Source organism: Ranitomeya imitator, chromosome 9 (genome assembly GCF_032444005.1).
Source record: "Ranitomeya imitator isolate aRanImi1 chromosome 9, aRanImi1.pri, whole genome shotgun sequence".
In the NCBI taxonomy this organism is placed as follows: Eukaryota; Metazoa; Chordata; class Amphibia; order Anura; family Dendrobatidae; genus Ranitomeya; species Ranitomeya imitator.
In genome coordinates, this window is record NC_091290.1 from 33339200 (window position 1) to 33356421 (window position 17222).

The window sequence follows — 17222 nt, forward strand, 5'->3', positions numbered from 1 at the left end:
ATATAAAGTACGATGTCGTCAAAGCTCCCTATTTACAGCATGATGGCACGACAACCCTTATATGTACAATGTATATGTTCCCTACAGCTCCCCATATACAGTATGAGAGCCCACTGCTCCCTATATACAGTATGATGGCCGCCACAGCAACCTGTAACCAGTATGCTGCCGAGAGAGCTGCCATAAACAGTATTATGGCCCTACAGCTCCATATATACAGTATGATGGCCCCACATATCTCTATGTATAGTATGGAACCCCTACAGCTCCCATATATGCAGTATAATGCCCCTACAGCTCTCTATATACAGTTTGATGACCCTATAGGCCCCTATATATATTTTGACGCCCCCACGGCTCCCTATATGCAGTAAATGATGGCCCTATAACCCCCCCTTATATATGTTGAGACCACACAGATCCCTATATAGTATGATAGGCCCCACATCTCCCCTACATGCAGTATGATGGCACTCACAGCCCAGTAATTAAAAAAAAACAAAGATTACTCTCACCCAATCCGGATTCCTGCAGCTTCTGTCTCCTCTTCTGAGTTCCTCTGTGGTCTGGCCAGTTCAGGGCTGGAGACCTGGATCTTTGACGCTAGCGAGGCCCATGCTTTTACCTATTATAGTCTATGGCAGGGGTCCCCAACTCTAGTCCTCAAGGCCCACCAACATGTCATGTTTTCAGGATTTCCTTAGTCTTGCCCAGGTAATAATTGCATCACCTGTGCAATGCAAAGGAAATCCTGAAAACATGACCTGTTGGTGGGCCTTGAGGACTGGAGTTGGGGACCCCTGGTCTATGGGACTGTTCACATGTCTGTGAATTTTTGTGGACCGAGTGGTCCTCACCAAATCATGGAGACATGTCCAATATTGATTCGAGTCACGGATCAAACTCACCATTGCAAGTCCATAAATCCGTGAAATAAAAATCGGACACAACTCGTATGCCATCCATGTGCTGCATGTTTTAAGAGAAATCTTCAGGTTTTTTTTATAGATGAAAATCTTATGGTAAAAATGGAAAAATTGAACAGATACTGATGAAAATCTGATCCAAAAATTCTAATGTAAATGGAATCAAAAACACTGATGATGCTTGGACGATTCTGTTTTTGTTTTGATTTTTTAAGTACAAGAAAAATCAAAGATGTCTGAATGAGGCCTTACTGATTGTAAGAGTATTTTATCTAAGTTCAGTACAGTATATAGAGGAGTTATACATTTTATGTAAAGACTTATGAAGCCCCTTTAAATGTGGCAGTATTATGAAACTTTATGGTTAAACTGCATCAGACTAAACTACAAGCCTTTGCACATGTTTTCCACTGAGGCCACTAATTGTTCTCTTTTACAAGAACATTCTTTACTTCTAAGTTTACTCCAGTTTTTCCAGCTGACAGCAGAGGCCATCGTCACTGATATAAGACCTTTATATTTTCTTTAAAGGTTTATACCCATCTCTGCCTTCCATGGCTGATATCAGAATAAACTTCTTTTTGGTCCCAGCCATCAAAAGCATGAATATGAGCTATGTTGCTTTTGTATTTCCCATAGAAATTAATGCCACTTTTGTAAACAGCGTAGCAAAGGGAGAGTAATCTTGTCTCTGGTGGCCGGGACCTAGGAGCAATTATTTCCATCTGACCCACGATGGGAATAATCTTTTAAAGAACATCTAATAATATAGGTTTATATTGCGCTTGACCCCATCCCATCCCACGTCCTCCCCAACCTCACCGCCACTCTTATCCCATCACTAACCCACCTCTTCAACTTATCACTAACTTCTGGCACCTTCCCTTCAGCTTTCAAACATGCCACAATCTCGCCTATCCTTAAAAAGCCATCCCTCGATCCAACTGCTATGTGCAGCTATCGCTGCTCCCATTCGCTTCCAAACTCCTGGAGCAGCACTTCCACGCTGAACTTTCCTCCCACCTCTCATCTAACTTACTCTTTGACAATCTACAATCTGGTTTCTGCCCCATCACTCAACTAAGACAGCCCTGACCAAAATTAGTAACGACCTACTTACAGCCAAAGCTAACGGACAATACTCTGTACTCCTCCTTCTAGACCTGTCCTCTGCTTTCGACACAGTGGACCACTGCCTCCTACTACAGATCCTCTCCTCCTTTGGCATCAAAGACCTCGCCCTATTCTGGATCACCCCTTATACCTTTCCAACCCCACATTCAGCGTCTGCCACTCCCACACTACCTCCTCATCCTACCCTCTCTCTGTTGCAGTAGCCCAAGGCTCTGTTCTAAGACCCCTACTCTCCTCAATCAATACACTTGGCCTGAGACAACTCATAAAGTCCCATGGATTCCGGTACCACCTTTATGCTGATGACACTCAGATCTATTCTAAACTCTGCTGCCCGACTAATCCTCCAGTCCCCCCGCTATTCCCCGGACTCTCCCCTCTGTCAATCCCTTCACTGGCTCCCCTTTGCCCAGAGACTCCAGTACAAACCCTAACCATGACATACAAAGCCATCCACAACCTGTCTCCTCCATACATCTGTGACCTCGTCTCCCGGTACTTACCTGCACGCAAACTCCGACCCTCACAAGATCTCCTTCTCTACTCCCCTCTTATCTCCTCTTCCCACAATCGCATATCAGACTCTCGCCTACCATCGAAAACTTCAAAAAGAACCTGAAGACCTACCTCTTCCGACAAGCCTACAACCTGCAGTAACCAAACCACTGCACGACCAGCTCTGTCCTCACCTATTGTATCCTCACCCATCCCTTGTAGATTGTGGGCCCTCGTGGGCAGAGTCCTCTCTCCTACTGTACCAGTCGTGACTTGTATTGTTTAAGATTATTGTACTTGTTTTTATTATGTATACCCCTGCACACATGTAACGCGCCATGGAATAAATGGCGCTATTATAATAAATAATAATAATAATAATAATAAAAAATAATAATTTACCTCTCTAGCCCAGACGTCACCACTCTGCTGTCCAGAATCCCAGAAGTCTACCAGCCATATTCTCCTCCTTCTCCTCTCGCTTCCTCAAACTCAATGTGGACAAATCTGAACTCATCATCTTTCCTCCATCTCATAGATCTTCCTTACCTGACCTATCTATCGCTATTAAGGACATCACGCTTTCCCCCGTATCGGAAGTCCGCTTCCTCGGAGTAACCCTTGACTCTGTCCTGTCCTTCAACCCGCACATCCAAGCTCTTTCTTACTCCTGTCACCTCCAGCTCAAAAATATCTCCAGAATCTGTCCCTTCCTCAACCATCAATCTACTAAAATGCTTGTGCATGCCCTCATCATCTCCTGCCTCGACTACTGCAACATCCTTTTCTGTGGCCTCGCTGCTAACATCCTTGCACCTCTTCAGTCCATCCCTAATTCTGCTGCCCGACTAATTCATCTCTCTCCTCGCTACTCCTCCGCTTCTCCCCTCTGCAAATATCTTCACTGGCTCCCATTCCCTCAGCGTATCCAGTTCAAATTACTAATACTAACCTACAAAGCCATCCATAACCTGTCTCCTCCATATATCTCTGAACTAATATCCCAATATCTTCCCTCACGTAATCTCCGGTCCTCCCAAGACCTCCTTGTCTCCTCCACACTTATTCGCTCCTCATCAAATCGCCTCCAAGATTTCTCCCAAATATCCCCCATCCTTTGGAATTCTTTGCCTCAACTAGTCCGACTATCAACCACATTCGGATGCTTCAGACGGAACCTGAAAACCCACCTCTTCAGGAAAGCCTACAGCCCGCACTGACCCCCCTACCTCCTCACCACTACCGGAGCCACCGCCTCCTGCAAACCTCAACCTATTGTCTCCTTCCCCACCATCCTATAGAATGTAATCCCGCAAGGGCAGGGTCCTCGTCCCTCTGTATCAGTCTGTAATTGTCAGTTGGCTTACTGTAAGTGATATCTGTAATTTCTATGCAATCCCTTCTCATGTACAGCACCATAGAATCAATGGTGCTATATATATAAATAAATAAATAATAAAGAAGAATATCCAGGGTAAGATCAGGGTATCATTATGGCCAGGTTCAGATGAGTATATGGATTGCCCCGGCCCCCCGTGTAGGGCAATGGGGTACTCGGAGCCGGGCCCTTTGGTGTGGCCTTAAATAAGTGTAGGGAGATGATGTCATGGATCCATGCTGGACAACCTGCAAACCCTAACATGGAGCACAACAGAGGGCAGCGGAGCCAGGGGAAGGAAGCGGAGCTCAGGATACCCAGGACAGGTGTGTAACATTTTAGTTGAATGATGTCCTGATTATGCTATCCATTTTGCTTACAGACAGCACAGAGACAATTAATACGCTTGCCTGAATGAGCCCTAAGTAGAATAACAGAGTAAACAACTGCAATTAAAGAAAATTAGGATTTAGATCACCAAACTGACACCAACATGTTTTCCAGGACCACAGCAGCTTCATAATAATGTTCTTCTATATGGTCAATCCTGCATAATGTAAAAAAGAGAACTTTAGAAATCTGCATGTGCCAAATTCAAAAATAAATGGGTAGAGGACACCTCCTATGTGGAGGAAGCTGTGACCATCCGTAAGGGTATGGGCACACAATGGGGGTGAAGCACAAAAGCTTTTTCGCAATATTTCAAACAAAAAAAGCTTTGAAAAGTTGCAAGGGAAAAAAAGTAGGTGGTAAGGTGCACTTTCATGTTTGACCACACCAAGTGTCACAGGGTTACCGCACACAGAGGAGTCAGAAGACCGCAGAGTCTGAGTTCTTCTACTTCTGCGCTAAATAGAAGCACTTCATCTTCTTACTAAATGGTGTAAATTTCTTTGGGCAGTGCAGGGTTAATGTGATCTGTTGAGAGCTCTTGAAGCTAAGCCTCTCAGGTGTGCACTGTAGCCACTCTCATCCCCTATATAATCTGGGTCCTGACTGACACAAATCATCAGATATACCTTATGCTGCACTCCCCGGTGCATTCATCTGTTATATGTGAGTGTATATTTGTATGTTTGGTATTTTCCATTACCCCTGTTCGTATTACCTTGTTAGTTTGGTTGGTGTACACTACTACTCCCCTCGGTGGGGGAAGGGTACAGGCTGAGGGCGATTCAGGAGCTAAGGGAAGGTACATGGCCCCGGCATCTTCACCTTCAGAAGTAACCTGGGGAACAGGGGGAGCTATGGCGCCCCTAGCATTAATGACAAGGAAGGAGCCCCTGGTTTCGGGACACCCAGTAACAGAGTTGCGACACCAAGGGTGCACCAAGCACCTGAACTTTTTTTTAACATTTATTCTGTGCTGACAGTGTCCCTTTAGTAGCTTGATGTCTTTGGAAACCTGAAGCAGTTAAAATATGCTCCAAAGACTGAATATAAGATCAGCAAGTCGTTTTTATATTGTAGGGCAAATGTTCATTCTTTTTAGTGTCCAATTAGCACGCACCCATCTAAAAAATAAATTTTGTGCATTTTTTTCCTTACCATCCATACATAAGTAGATCATAAGGATTTAAAGATAAAAACATGAGTGTCAGAATTTTATAGCTTAGAAATGATAAAGACCCCCAAAAATCCAAGTAAGACGCCCAATATCTGCCTGTGCTACATTACCGTAAATATACACTTCCTGTAATTTTGATTGGTTTGGAAATATTATTAAAATTTAAGCAATTATTTCAGTCTTTTTTTATTAAAAACAAAAATGGAAATAGAATTGTATATTTCTTTTTACCAAAAATGAAGAAGATGATTCATGTGCATCAAAAGTTGGATATTGTCATCTGTTTTCAGTGAGGGCGAAAATAATTGCACATTCTTGGGCAAATAGTTTTCTGCTTAGGAAGTTACGCTAATTTTAAAAGCTATGAAAATGGATGTTTCCCATACCAAGAGCGTATTGCCATTTATAGAAGCATCTGTGTCACCCACGTGCAGAAGCAATAGGACATGTGCGCTCCTCTCTCAGGAGTCAGAAGAACCAGATGGTCAATCGTCTCCACCAGGATAATGTCTACATGCCGCTTTATTTGAAGTGCACCATTCCCAGTCTTGGGGTTACAGCTTCTCCTATTTGTTTCTCTCTTTGTGCTAAGAAAAAAAACCATTATGAAATCTGAGCCATTACGAAATGACGCATTTGATTATGTCTACGAAAGGGATTCTGTTGGAATCACTTCAATTTCTACAACGTGAACAGTCCTGGGAAATCACTCATCTATTTTTAAACCTAGCCCGTACTTGGGTTTTAGAAGGTTATCCATTTCCATAAAACTTATAAACCATCCGTAATCCTATAAAATAAGAAAAGGATCTATATCTTACACCTTACCAATCTACAGAAGCTCCCATGCCAACATTTCCCTGGTCCCTTGCTGGCCTCTGCACATCTGGCTCCAGCGGTTATCATGTCCAAATGACTTGTGACCTGATCAGCTAATCATTGACTACAGCCATGAATTGTGTGATGTCATCACCGCTACAGCCAATGATTAGCTGCAGTGGTCACTTCTATGCTTGCCATATCATCGTTGGAGAATAGTTATCAGAGGACAGGGAAATATCGGCACAGGAGTGCCAGGCAATCCTGGTTGTTATATTCACAACTATATGGTTTCACGCGGATTTTGGCATGGATTTTAGTTGGGGAAATAAATGTTCAATTTTAATCCACCATGTACATTCTCTAATGGATGTAAACAGACACTTTTAACCATGATTGAAGCGCCATTAAAATACACTGCTCAAAAAAATAAAGGGAACCCTAAAATCCCACATCCTAGATATCACTGAATGAAATATTCCAGTTGTAAATCTTTATTTATTACATAGTGGAATGTGTTGAGAACAGTAAAACCTAAAAATGATCAACGTAAATCACAACTAAGGCTACGTTCACATTTGCGGTGCATCGGGCGCAACCGCGGCGACGCATGCGCCATGCGCCCCTATATTTAACATGGGGGCGCATGGACATGCGTTGTGTTGCGTTTTGTGACGCATGCGTTTTTTGGGCGCAAGCGTCAGGGCGCAGAGGACGCTGCTTGTTGCATTTTTTTTGTGCTATAAAAATGAACGCATGCATCACAAAACGCAGCGTTTTGCTGCGCTTTGCATGTGTTTTTGTGTGCGTGGTGCGTTGCATCGTTGACGCAGTACACAACAACGCAAATGTGAACGTAGCCTAATATCCCACGGAGGTCTGGAGTTGGAATGATGCTCAAAATCAAAGTGGAAAATGAAGTTATAGGCTAATCCAACTTCAGTGGAAATGCCTCAAGACAAGGAAATGATGCTCAGTAGTGTGTGTGGCCTCCACGTGCCTGTATGACCTCCCTACAACGCCTGGGCATGCTCCTGATGAGGCGGCGGATGGTCTCTTGAGAAATCTACTCCCAGATCTGGAGACTAAAGCATACACCAACTCCTGAACAGTCTGTGGTGCAACGTGACGGTGGATGGTGCGAGACATTATGTCCCAAGTGTGTTCAATCGGATTCAGGTCTGGGGAACGGGAGAGCCAGTCCATAGCTTCAATGCCTTCATCTTGCAGGAACTGCTGACACACTCCAGCCACATGAGGTCTGGCATTGTCCTGCATTTGGAGGAACCCAGGGCCAACCGCACCAGCATATGGTCTCACAAGGGGTCTGAGTATATCATCTCAGTGCCTAATGGCAGTCAGGCTACCTGTGGCGAGCACATGGACGGCTGTGTGGCCCTCCAAAGAAATGCCACCCCACACCATTACTGACCCACTGCCAAACCGGTCATGCTGAAGGATGTTGCCGGCAGCAGATTGCTCTCCACGGCGTCTCCAGACTCTGTCACATCTGTCACATGTGCTCAGTGCGAACCTGCTTTCATCTGTGAAGAGCACAGTGTGCCTGTGGTGAATTTGCCAATCCTAGTGTTCAGCTAACATAGAAAAACTAAAAAAAACATACAACATGAAGAGCAGACTAATCAAAACCTTGTCAAATGACAAATGCACATGCAGGGTGCAGCAGACCCCCGATAATAAATGCTAAAGCAGCACAGGTGCAAGCTACTGATGAGAGCAACCACCCACTCACCCAAACATTAGATGCATGCACATTTGTGGCCTGCTGGAGGTCATTTTGCAGCACCTCCAGCCTCTGGACACTATGCTGACAGACACAGCAAACCTTCTTGCCACAGCTCGCATTGATGTGCCATCCTGGATGAGCTGCACTACCTGAGCTGCTTGTGTGGGTTGTAGTCCGTCTCATGCTACCACGAGTGTGAAAGCACAACCAACATTCAAAAGTGACCAAAACATCAGCCAGAAAGCATTGGTACTGAGATGTGGTCTGTGGTTCCCTCCTGCAGAACCACTCCTTTATTGACGGTGTCTTTATAATTGCCAATAATTTCCATCTGTTGTCTATTCCATTTGCACAACAGCATGTGAAATTGATTGTCAAACAGTGTTGCTTCCTAAGTGGACAGTTTGATTTCAGAGAAGTTTGATTTATTTGGAGTTAGATTCTGATGTTTAAGTGCTCGCTTTATTTTTTGAGCAGTGTATATAGATTTATAGCTATCTAGATTCAGTACACTCCTCAACATTAAAGTTGCATTACAAAGAATTCAAAGTTGTAGAATTACAGAAGTAACATGAATGATAGACATGTTATAAGGAACTTGTCACCTCGGAAAACACTAATTACGTACAGATATATGGGTTAATATATAGGTAAAAAGCGATACAATGCTGCTTGGATGCCGCATTGAAAGTGCAGCTACAGGTAGTAAATAAACTTATTTCTTCCTGGGAGCCACCAGCTTTCAGTCATGGGGGCGTGCATTTAGCAACTATAGTCAATGCTCCCAGTAAGCACACTTTGGTACTTTGGCAGCTGGCTCTGTAGCGTATTTATGCAGAAAGAGCTGTCAATCAAAGTGCTAGAGAATGCATTCAGCCACTGCTTACCTTATAGTTATTGATGACTGTAATTGCTCCATGCACGCCCCTATGACTGAAAGCCGGCGGCTCTCCGGAGTAAATATTTTAATTTTGTCCTGTTAGCCTTACCTTCTGTAAGGCGGCCAGGCATAATTGTAACACTATATCCTCAGGTATATAGCGTTTTCCGAGGTGATATGTTCCCTTTAATTAAATGCCAATGATCAAAAACTGGAAAAGACCTTTTAAGACATCTCGATTTATCCAGTATTGAGTATGAGTGCAACATTGTATGTACTAGTTCTGTCGCCCTGAATGTACACTGGCAAATCATCAAGATCTGCTGCTGGCAGCTCCCTGTGTGATCTCTGAACAATGACGTCCCACATGTGCTCAATGGGAGACAAGTCCAGATATGATGCAGGCCATGGTAGCTTACTTAGGCCATGCAGAGTTGACTTTTCACAGTAGCACGACGAGTCACATACAGACTGGCGTTATTGTGTTGATAAAAGTCTCCTGGGACATTTTGGAGAAATGGTCGCACAACTTGTTCCACCACCAAATCAATGTATTTCCGAGCTGTTAGTTTACCTGGAATGAAGCCTACAGATGTTACAAAAAATTTGTTTCCCTATTTATACAATGCCTACAAGTAGTATTCAACCCCCTGCAGATTTAGGTTTAATAAGATGCAAATAAGTTAGAGCCTTCAAACTTCAAACAAGAGCAGGATTTATTAACAGATGCATAAATCTTACAAATCAAAGTTTTGTTGCTCAGTTAAATTTTTATAAATTTTAAACATAAAGGTGTGGGTCAATTATTATTCAACCCCTAGGTTTAATATTTTGTGGAATAACCTTTGTTTGCAATTACAGCTAATAATCGTCTTTTATAAGACCTGATCAGGCCGACACAGGTCTCTGGAGTTATCTTGGCCCACTTCTCCATGCAGATCTTCTCTAAGTTATCTAGGTTCTTTGGGTGTCTCATGTGGACTTTAATCTTGAGCTCCTTCCACAAGTTTTCAATTGGGTTAAGGTCAGGAGACTGACTAGGCCACTGCAACACCTTGATTTTTTGCCTCTTGAACCAGGTCTTGGTTTTCTTGGCTGTGTGCTTTGGGTCGTTGTCTTGTTGGAAGATGAAATGACGACCCATCTTAAGATCCTTGATGGAGGAGCGGAGGTTCTTGGCCAAAATCTCCAGGTAGGCCGTGCTATCCATCTTCCCATGATGCGGACCAGATGGCCAGGCCCCTTGGCTGAGAAACAGCCCCACAGCATGATGCTGCCACCACCATGCTTGACTGTAAGGATGGTATTCTTGGGGTCGTATGCAGTGCCATCCAGTCTCCAAACGTCATGTGTGTGGTTGGCACCAAAGATCTCGATCTTGGTCTCATCAGACCAGAGAACCTTGAACCAGTCAGTCTCAGAGTCCTCCAAGTGATCATGAGCAAACTGTAGACGAGCCTTGACATGACGCTTTGAAAGTAAAGGTACCTTACGGGCTCATCTGGAACGGAGACCATTGAGGTGGAGTACGTTACTTATGGTATTGACTGAAACCAATGTCCCCACTGCCATGAGATCTTACCGGAGCTCCTTCCTTGTTGTCCTTGGGTTAGCCTTGACTCTTCAGACAAGCCTGGCCTCGGCACGGGAGGAAACTTTCAAAGGCTGTCCAGGCCGTGGAAGGCTAACAGTAGTTCCATAAGCCTTCCACTTCCGAATGATGCTCCCAACAGTGGAGAGAGGTAGGCCCAACTCCTTGGAAAGGGTTTTGTACCCCTTGCCAGCCTTGTGACCCTCCACGATCTTGTCTCTGATGGCCTTGGAATGCTCCTTTGTCTTTCCCATGTTGACCATGTGTGAGTGCTGTTCACAAGTTTGGGGAGGGTCTTAAAAAGTCAGAAAAGGCTGGAAAAAGAGATAATTAATCCAAACATGTGAAGCTCATTGTTCTTTGTGCCTGAACTACTTCTTAATACTTTAGGGGAACCAAACAGAATTCTGGTGGGTTGAGGGGTTGAATAATAAATGACCCTCTGAAAAGACTTTTCACAATTTAAAAAAAAAAATAAACAAAGAAATAACATTCTTTTTTGCTGCAGTGCATTTCACACTTCCAGGCTGATCTACAGTCCAAATGTCACAATGCCAAGTTAATTCCAAATGTGCAAACCTGCTAAATCTGCAGGGGATTGAATACTACTTGTAGGCACTGTATATCAGTAACTTGTCTCCATACTGTGATTTCCATAATTCCACAGCTTTTTATTCTTGATGTTGCAATTTCAATGTCACTGATATCAGTCATTATCACCTCTGATGGTGACTGGATGTAAATATATTACGGAGTGGAAAAGCACAACTCTGTACATTGTTCAATGGCAGATCAGCTCCTGTAGAAGAGAATAGGACCTGAACGGCAGAACCCATCAGCTGCCACTAATCACTGCACAGAGTTGTGGTGGTCCGCTCCATACACTGTTTACATCCAGCCCCCGCGGGGAAATGGTAACAGGTGATCAGTATTGGTGCTCGGTGTTGGACCCCCACTGATATTGTATTGACGACCTATACTATATACATATAAATAAATAAGCCCTCTGATTTCTCCATCCATACCGACCACCAATTCTCTGCTCTCCGAGTGGGCAAACTACCGTAATTTTCTTTAATAGAATGAAGGTAACGACAGGAAAGTACCCTTCTTGCCTTGCTCGGATTTAGTAGTTCTGTGGCGCTATGTATCTATGTATTTAACCTTATTTTACCTTTGAGCTCTCTAGTGATTATATTTCCTGCATTACGTCAGTAACATACCACGTCAGCTGCAGTTATTGTGTTACTTCATCATTAAAATCATAAAGTGTCCACATTGATGTCATGAAATCTGATGCCACGGAGCACAGGTGCGGAGCAGACAAAGTTCTTCTTGCCTACGAATGTTCATCGTGATGTTTGTTATATTCACAGTCCTTCCTTCATTGCAGAAAGAGTATTGAAGGCATTTTAAGGGGTAAGAAATATAGTTGATTTTTTTAGCTCTTGCTATGTGCTTTTTCTCCTTGCAGAGATATCAACTGGTATAAGTGATCTCATAGTCATTGTTCTTAGGGATGAGGTTGAAAAATAGGGCTCATTCAGACATCCGTGCAAATGGGACCTATTCCAGACTACACTGCACGGACTAGCCGGTGGCTCTCCCGACCGCAGCGTGACAACTTCATACACTGCTCAAAACAATAAAGGGAACACTTAAAGAACAGAATATAACTCCAAGAAAATCAAACTTCTGTGAAATCAAACTGTCCACTTAGGAAGCAACACTGTTTGACAATCAATTCCACGTACTGTTGTGCAAATGGAATAGACAACAGATGGAAATTATTGGCAATTATCAAGACACCCTCAATAAAGGAGTGGTACTGCAGGTGAGGACCACAGACCACATCTCAGTACCAATGCTTTCTGGCTGATGTTTTGGTCACTTTTGAATGTTGGTTGTGCTTTCACACTAATGGTAGCATGAGACGGACTCTATAACCCACACAAGTGGCTCAGGTAGTGCAACTCATACAGGATGGCACATCAATGCGAGCTGTGGCAAGAAGGTTTGCTGTGTCTGTCAGCGTAGTGTCCAGAGGCTGAATGCGCTACCAGGAGACAGGCCAGTACACCAAGAGACATGGAGGGGGCCGTAGGAGGGCAACAACCCAGCAGCAGGACTGCTACCTCCACCTTTGTGCAAGGAGGAACAGGAGGAGCACTGCCAGAGCCCTGCAAAATGACCTCCAGCAGGCCACAAATGTGCATGTGTCTGCACAAACGGTTAGAAACCGACTCCATGAGGATGGTCTGAGTGCCCGACGTCCACAGATGGGGGTTGTGCTCACAGCCCAACACCATACAGGACGCTTGGCATTTGCCACAGAACACTAGGATTGGCAAATTTGCCACTGGCGCCCTGTGCTCTTCACAGATGAAAGCAGGTTCACACTGAGTGCATGTGACAGACGTGACAGAGTCTGGAGACGCCGTGGAGAGCGATCTGCTGCCTGCAACATCATTCAGCATGACCGATTTGGCAGTGGGTCAGTAATGGTGTAGGGTGGTATTTCTTTGGAAGGCCGCACAGCCCTCCATGTGTTCACCAGAGGTAGCCTGACTGCCATTAGGTACCAAGATGAGATCCTCAGACCCCTTTGTGAGACCATATGCTGGTGCGGCTGGGCCTGGGTTCCTCCTAATGCAGGACAATGCCAGACCTCATCAGGCTGGAGTGAGTCAGCAGTTCCTGCAAGATGAAGGCATTAAAGCTATGGACTGGCCCATTCCCCAGACCTGAATCTGATTGAGCACATCAGGGACATCATGTCTCACTCCATCCACCAACGTCACGTTGCACCCCAGACTGTCCAGGAGTTGGTAGATGCTTTAGTCCGGGCCTGGGAGGAGATCCCTCAGGAGACTATCCGCCGTGTCATCAGGAGCATGCCCAGGCATTGTAGGGACGTCATACAGGCACATGGAGGCCACACACACTACTGAACATCATTACCTTGTCATGAGGCATTTCCACTGAAGTTGGATCAGCCTGTAATTTGATTTTACACTTTGATTTTGAGTATCATTCCAAATCCAGACCTCCATGGGATATTCATTTTGATTTACATTGATAATTGTTATGTTTTATTGTTCTGAACACATTCCACTATGCAATGAATAAACATTTGCAACTGGAATATGTCATTCAGAGATTTCTAGGATGTGGGATTTTAGTGTTCCCTTTATGTTTTGAGCAGTGTACATTTCTATTATGCTGTGACACTCGGGTCGGGAGAGCCGCAGCCAATCCATGCATTGTGGTCCAAGATTGGACCGATTTGCACGGGTGCCTGAATGAGCCCTTAGTGAGGCTTATAGGTAGCTATCCTGTAATTAATGTCCAAAAAAGCCTTGAGACATGAGTGCGAAGTTGTAAACCAGGTACATGGCTGCAACAACACAGAGAAGGATGACCCAGTGGTCACTTAACCAAGAGACATTTATTCGATGAACACAGATACATGTGGAACCTACGGCACAATGTCAAAGTGTAAAACAAGGAGCAGAATTTCAGTAAATGATTGAATACAACAATTCGGCTATACTGAATATTGAGACAATTCTGTTAACACACAATTGTCCTGTTATTATACGTAAACGAGTATTATCGTTAGTGTTGTCTTACACCTAGCATCTGCACCTAAAGTCTGTCACAGTACTAACTCTCTGTCACTCTCTAAGCAATACGGACCATAGTACAGGGCCTAACAGTTTTTTTAATCTTTATCTTTTGCATAATAAAAAGCCTTTTTGGGAAAAATAATAATTTTTTTCTTTTGTGTCACCATATTTGTAATAACATTTTTTTTTTAATTGTCAACAAAGTTTCATGCTGTATGCTAGATTAAAACACCCCGCTCCTGTGCAAAAAACTATCCTTTTGCAATACGTTTGGCACTAATTACATACTGTTGGCACGGTGAATGTACGGTCTTTGGTAGGGAACCCAAACTGCAAACAGAGAGAGTGAAACTAAAGTTGAACTTAAGTTTGGTCGAACCCGACGAACCTGAACTTCCACCGGTCCGTTCAGGACTGGTGAAAGTTCGGGATCATCAGGTTCAACTGGACTTTAGTCCTACTTTAATCTCACGGTCTCTCTCAAACACTTATTTTTTTTCTTGTACGTCTTAGGTTCACACTGAGACTTTTTGCAGAGTTTTTGGAGCGGAAACTTCAAGTTTTTGAATTTTTCAGGAATATTTTAGAGGGTTTCCACTCCCAAAACTGTTCAGCAAACAGTGTGAACACACCTTTCTCATAGAAAACTCCAGAAAACTATAGCATGATGCTTTTTGTGAAACCTCCTTCCCCACAATTGACCTTAAAAATACCACAAACCACAAATCAAACACCATTTATGTTGGCCTCACAATATTTTACTATTTACTTGAATGTAACATCTGTCTAAAGAATTTTTGTCCCTGCAAAAAAGCCAACAAAAATTCCACGGCGATACTTATAAAACCACTATCAACTCTTCACACATGACTATTTCATGCCCACATTAGCAGCCTCACTAAATTTTTATGGTTCTTGTCATTAACGCTAGTTCTATATGACAGTCGCTGGGTCTGCCATCTGCAAAAAATTATAGGTAAAGCTACGTACAATTCCCCCTAGGGGGAACAGAAGAAAAGAACCTATGGAACAAATTATTTCAGGATCCTGAAAAATGTATAGGATAGTGAAGCGGAGATTTGTGAGGGATCATAGTTAACCCCCTCTATGCCTCTAGCTATGAATTCCATGATTCTCAATATATTGCTATTGTTTATATATATTAAAACTTCTCAAGCTCGATGGTATATTATCCAAGGACCTTTGTCTTCCAGGATCAGTATATACTGGAAATATGTAATAGACGGCCCAATAAAATCCAGCAACTACAGCTCAGTCACAATCTCTAGATATTTTACGTATACCCGTAGCATACATTTCAATGAAGAACAGACTGATGTTGAAGATTAAAGGGGTTGTCCCAAGGATGAAAAAAATTAAATAGGGCTCAACTGTTTAACAAAAATAATAAATATAAAAATGATATTAATAATAAATGATGTAACTGAGCACCTGCAGCTCTTATTATGATGCTTGTCTTTTTTTCCGCTGGTTAACACAATGGAAATGGTCACTGCTGGGGTCACTGATTGACTGAGTGGGCATTAACGGCTTTTTCTGCCAAGTTGGAATGGGCCCTTGAAATAAAGATTAGTGCCCACTGAGTAACCCTCTGAAAATGGAGCCCTGATGAAAATATTTTTAAGAAAATATCAACCATCATTATTACTCGCTTGTATGTGTGCAGCGCCCCAGAGACCTGGTCGTTGCAGTATGACGCTCTGCCACTAAGGGGAGTGATGGTACGTCTGATGGCACTAAAGGAGTTCTCCTGACCAGGTATCACCAGAACACATTACACTTCACACTCCGGCCACTAGGGGGAGCAAAAGGCTTTATTTATTGGGCCACTCCTCACACTGGTAAAACTAGGGGTTGGGGAGGAAGTTAGTCAGAAGCTGACTGGGTTGGATTCAGGCAACATCCCGTGGCAGGGGGTGTTGCAGGGAGAAGACACAGGGGGGTCCCTGTCAGGCGTGGGAACCTGGCAGGTGCCTAGCGAACAGAACAGAATGTAACGGAACCGCGCCTGTACTACCTTGCGGCGGTATCCTAAGAAAGAGACACGAAGGGAAGGATATTGTGGAACAGTGTAAACGAGATCAAGCACAAAGGAGTACCAGTAGGAGTCGTGCCGTGAGACCGAGGCAACATCCTACTGAGGCGCGTAGCCGGTAGCCGGAACACCGCGGGAGTAACTGACTCTAGGCCTTACTTCGAACTCCGCAGGACAGTTAATTATAGGTTGGCTGTCTACCTTAAATTTCCTACGAAGACATAGGGGGCAACAGTGGGAGAGGGGCGTCTCTAGGGTCCTGGAAGACCTCCAGGCCTTCCCGTCATACGGGTGCGTCCTAGCCATAACATATCTGGGGGACGAGAAACTAGTAACATCTGGAACTAAAGAGAGAGAGAGCTGTAGAGAACGAACGAACGAGAACAGCAGTTGTGAGGACTATTCCGAATGCTCAGCAGGGTAGGACAACAACACACAGGTGCTAGTGGTGGGCAACGATTTCCATCTGCGAGGGAAACTCTGGAAGTGCCCATCAGACTGGCAGGTCTCAGAAAGCCCGGTCAAGCGTGCTCTGGATTGAGGATCCTGAAGTCTTCAGTAAAGAGGTAAAGATACTGCAACCTTGTGTCCTCGTTATTGACTGCACCTCACACCATCACCATCTACCATACTGGGAAGCCCTGGGGACATACTTCACCTGTGGGAAGGTATACCATCCAGCTGCCATTCCATCACCACAGTGGACCCCACAGCAGCGTCGGTCACCCTGACCGAACACCACAGGTGGCGTCACGAACCCCTGACAGACTGTACCACCTTAATTGGACGCCCCTTAGCAGGATCGCGGACCGGGTCTAGCCACCGTGACAGCCTCAGAACCGAACCAGAGAGGCCCGGTACCGATAACTCGTGGCCCTGTGTTATGATCCAGTGACCTTGGAGCTGCATGAGAACTTTCACTGGAAAAGGTGGCCACTATACTGACCGCAATCCTGAACTTAACACTGCAACTAGAAGTAGCCGTGGAGTGTACCTAACA